This window comes from Vombatus ursinus, unplaced genomic scaffold (genome assembly GCF_900497805.2).
Source record: "Vombatus ursinus unplaced genomic scaffold, bare-nosed wombat genome assembly UNPS02000749.1, whole genome shotgun sequence".
Classification (NCBI taxonomy): domain Eukaryota; kingdom Metazoa; phylum Chordata; class Mammalia; order Diprotodontia; family Vombatidae; genus Vombatus; species Vombatus ursinus.
Window position 1 is genome coordinate 17,927,605 of NW_020940527.1, and position 5,391 is coordinate 17,932,995.

Genomic DNA, 5,391 nt, shown 5'->3' on the forward strand with positions numbered 1-5,391 from the left:
GTTGATCTAAGGGGAAAAATTTGTCTGATAAAGGTTTGGTATTCAAGATATATAATTAAGAAATAGAAAGGTAAAGAGAGGAACAGAGTAGACATACAATACACAGTAGTAAATGATTATTATAACCTTGTATTTGACGAATGCAGTGATTTAAGCTTTTAAGATGAGAATTTACTGGCAAAAATTGTTGGGAAAACTGGAAAGCCATCTGGCAAAAACTAGGTACAGATCAATGTTTTACACCACCTACCAATATAAGGTCAAAATGATAAGGACCTAGATATAAAGGAAGATATCATAAGTAAAATAGAAGAACATGCAACATATTACCTATCAGACATATGGATGGATAGGAAAAGTATTTATGAATAAACAAGAAATAGCACTATGAGATGCAAAATGGATAATTTTGATTATATTAAATTAGAAAGGTTTTGTACAAATAAATGTAACTAATGTTATAATTAAAAGGAAAACAGAAAATGGCAGGGGGGGATTTACAAATAGTTTTTCAGATGAAGGCCTCCTATCTTAAAAATAGAGAGAATTTCATCAAATTTATAAGAATATGAATTATTCCCCAATTGATAAATGGTCAAAAGATATGAACATATAACTTTTGGATAAAGAAATAAAAGCTATAATCATATGAAGAAATGCTCTAAATCATTATTGATTGGAAAATGCAAATTAAAATAACTTTGAGATATCATTTTACACCTATCAAATTACTTAAAATGATAGAAGGGGAAAATAACAAAGGCTGGAGGGGATGTAGAAAAATTGGAACACATTCACTGTTGGTAGAAGTGTGAACTAATCCAACCATTTTGGAGAGTAATCTGGAATTATACCCAAAGAATTATTAAAACTGTTTATACTCTTTGACCCAGCAATACCACTATTAGAACTGTTTCCCAATGTAATCATGGAATAAAGAAAAGAACCTATATGTTCTAAAATATCTATAGCAGCTCTCTTTGTGGTGGCAAAGAAGTAGAAATTGAGGGGATACCCATGAATCAGGGAATGGCTAAACAAGTTGTGGTATGTGATCATGATGGAAAACTACTATGCTGTAAGAAATGATGAGCAGGTTGATTTTAGAAAAACATAAAAAGACTTGCATGAAATAATGAAAAGTGAAATAGCAGAACCAATAGAGCATATATAGTGACAGCAATGTTGTTCAAAGAATAACTGTGAATGACTAAGCTATTCTGAGTATTATAACTATTCAAATCAACTACAAAGGATCTATAAAAGAAAATGCTATCCACCTCCACAGAAATAAATGATAAATAGAAGTATGCATAGTATTGTTTTACATGTGTATCTGTGTATGTATGAGTGTGTACGTGTGAGTGTGTGTGTGTGAAATGATGGTCTTCTCTAGTGTGGGATAGGGAGAGAGGGAGGGAGACAGTTCAGAACTTAAAATGTAACCAAAAAATAAAATTAAATTAAAAAAAAATCTCAGATCTTCCCAAATCTGACTCATTTTGAGTAGGAAGATAATGTTTAGGTAAAAATAACTCAGTTGATACCCAAGGAGCTATTTTTCCCTAGAACTGCACAGGGCACCTCAAGTGCTGGCTAGATATTGTTATTAATCTATCTCTGGATGTGTACTGAAAGCAATGAGATAAAAGTCTTATATTATGAACATTGCCAGGAACTCCACTTTAGCAGTTAGCTTGCTGCTGACCTATGCATAGAGGAGTATCTCCAGTAAATGACACTTACTCATGTCTACAAAATTATTATTTGTTAAGTTTCTAGCTCCACTCTCTCTCCAGATCCTCCCTCCATTTTGACCATAACTGTATATGTAGACTCTTCCATTTTTTTATAGGAGCCTGAATAATATGGCACCATACCTTCCATCAGAGTACCATTAGCTTTCTAAACTGTTAAAATATTTCATAGGAGATGAAGATGGAATAGAACCCAAATGCTAGGAGAAGGGAAGAAAATAGCAATGGAAAGGTCAAGGGAAGAGAATTTAGTATCCAGTAGATCCAGTGCTGGGCTAGGAATCAGAAAAATATGGGTTCAAAGCCTTCTCCTGATACTTATTAATTGAGTGACCCTGAGCTAGTCTTTTAACTTCTATGTGCTTTAAGAAATCCTTAAGACATAACTACTACTGACTTACAGATAGGATAACTCCTAGAGTAAAACTATGTAATTATTCTATGAGGTTCAATTCTGTAGTCAAGCTAATTCTTGTTCAGTCATTCAGTTGTGTCCCACACTTTGTGACCCCCTAGACCATAGCATGCCAAGTCCTTCTATTCTCCACTATCTCTCAAAGTCTGTCCAAGTTCATGTTCATTGTTTCCATGACAAGATCTATCCATATCATCTTCTGCTGTCCCCTTTTCCTTCTGCCTTCAATCTTTCCCAATATCAGGGTCTTTTCCAATGAGTCCCATCTTCTCATTATGTGGCCAAAGTATCTAAGCCTCAGCTTCAGTATTTGACTTTCCAAGAAATAGCCTGAATTAATTTTTTTATGATTATTGATTGATTTGATCTCCTTGCTGTCCAAAGGACTCTAAAAAGTCTTCTTCAGCCCTACAATTGAAAAGAATCCATTTTCCAGTGCTCTGTTTTCCTTCTAGTCCAATTCTCACAGCCATACATAGGTATTAGAGAAAAAACAGCTCTGACTATATGGACCTTTGTTGGCAAAGTGACGTCTCTGCTGTACAGATTTGCTATAACTTTCCTTCCAAGGAGCAAGCATCTTTTAATCTTGTGGTTGCAGTTGCTTTCTGCAGTGGTCTTTGAGCCCAAGAATATAAAATCTGACACTGCTTCCATTTTCTTCTCCCTCCATTTGCCACAGAGTGATGGGATCAATTGCCAAGATCTTAGTGGGTTTTTTTTTATGTTAAGTTTCAAGCTACCTTTTACACTTTCTTCTTTCACCCTCATCAAGAGGCTTCTTAATTCCTCTTCATTTTCTGCCATCAGAGTGGTATCATCTGCATATGTAAGATTGTTGACATTTCTCCCATTAAGCTTAATTTTGGCTTTTGATTCACCCAGCCTGGCATTTCACATAATGTACCCTGCATATAAGTTAAATAAATAAGGTAACAATATACAGCTTTGTGGCACTCCTTTTCAAATTTTCTTTTTCCAATTTTAAACCAATCAGTTGAGGGGCAGCTAGGTGGCGCAGTAGGTAGAGCACAGGCCCTGGATTCAGGAGGACCTGAGTTCAAATCTGGTCTCAGACCAAACACTTGACACTTACTAGCTGTGTGACCCTGGGCAAGTCACTTAACCCTGTTGCCTAACCAAAAAAGTAAAAAATAAAATAAAATAAAAAATAAACCAATCAGTTGTTCCATATTTGGTTCTAACTATTGCTTCTTGGTCTGCATACAGGATCCTCAGGAGACAAGTAAGATGATCTGGTACTCCCATTTCTTTGAGGACTTTTTGTTGTGAAACACATGGTCAAAGGCTTTAGTGTAGTCAATGAAGCAGAAGTAGATATTTTCTGGAATTCCCTTGCTTTCTCTATAATCTAGCAAAAGTTGGCAATTTGGTCTCTAGTTCTTCTGCCTCTTTGAAAACCAGCCTGCTCTTCTGGTAGTTCTCAGTTCACATATTGCTGAAGCCTCTCTTGTAGAATTTTAAACATAACCTTGCTGGCATGTGAAATGAGTGTAATTGTTTGGTCATTTGGATGCTTCTTGGCATTGCCCTTTTGGACTGGGACATAAACTGATCTTTTCCATTCCAGTGCTATTGAGTTTTCCAAATTTGTTGGCATATTGAGTGCAGCACTTTAACAGCATCATCTTTTAAACAGCTTGAATTTCTTAAATAACAGCATCACTTTAAATAGTTTGACTGAAATTCCATCACTTCCACTAGGCTTATTGTAACTAAATTAAACTATGAGCTATGCTGTGCAGGATTATTCAAGACAGACAGATAATAGTGGAGAGTTCTGACAAAAAATGATCTACTGGAGAAGGAAATAGCTAACCACTCCAGTATCTTTACCAAGAAACCCCATGAACTGTACTAAAATAATAAAAGAGATTCCTCTCTCCCTCTGGATCACTACCTTGTCAAGGCAAAGTGACTTGAACAGACGCAAGGTGAAAAAAAAAAACAAACTAAAGCCAAAAGATCCCAGGAATCCTGGAAGTCCCATTATATCTAAGAGTACAAGAGACTCAATAGCAGTTGGGAGTTGGAGAGGTTTGCCTCTCTTCCCAAGTCAAATAATAAGTGCCAAAGAAAGATCCAGACAGAATTCTCTGAAATTTTTGAGGGAGAAGTCACTTTTACTTGATATGGGGAGAGAGGAAGAAGACAAAGTTCAAGGAAAACATCATGCAGAAGATAACAATAGGATTAGAGAATAAGAGCTGAAATGAATGAATGAGTGAAAAAAAAACATTTTGCTAACTGCTTACTATGTGCAAAGCACTGCACTAAGTAATGGGGACATAAATAGAAAAGAAGACAGTTCTGTCTCTCTAGGATGGGAGACAACATATATAGGAGGTTTCAGCTGCAAATCATATAGAAAGGTTCCATGGTCCTTAGAGTCCAGAAGCAAAGAAGATGGCAATGCATCTTTTTTAATATAATTTCTACTGACAAAATTATAGCCATTTCTAATGTCAAACCATTTGACAGTGCCAATAATTTTGGTGGTAAGAGCTTTCTTTTCTAGGTCTTCAATAACTGTAGGACTACAGCACCTCAAAGAAACAGGTCATACCCAGATTGTCTCAAGTCTGATGGCTGCAGGGACTCAGTTGGAAGTGGAGCCAGCAATCTTGGCAGGGGTTGAGGGGTGGGGAGTATGGCCTTTGAGGTCATCTAGTCCAGCCCCTTTATTTTCCAGATAACACAACTGAGGCCCAGAGAGATTAAGTGATTTGGCCAGGGCCATAGTGCTAACAAGTGACAGAGCTGGGATTTGAACCCATGTCTTCTGACCCCAAATCCAGTATTCTTTCCACTGTAATAAGCTGCCCCCCAATAACAGTTTTCTTCCCAATGCCTATCTGTGATGATCTCTTTGGGGGCTAAGCCTTCTTTAATGAAAAAGAGAAATTAATAAGCTATAAACAATAGTTAATCATTTAATGTGTATTTCAAAAATAACAAAAATGAGTGACAAAGCTTTGAAGTTGATAGTATAAATGAACAGGGTATGACAAACATATGTAGTTTTCTCAGAATCTAGCAAGATATTCTAAGTCTCTTCCTTTCTACATCAATATATCTACCTCTCTTTCCCTGTGCCTTTCTCCTTTTTGTTTTTCTGCATCTACTTCTCCCTCTGTCTCTTTTTTCCCTCCTCTATTCCTTCCTGAAGGACTGGAGGAATTGGTGCAGCTTCCAGAG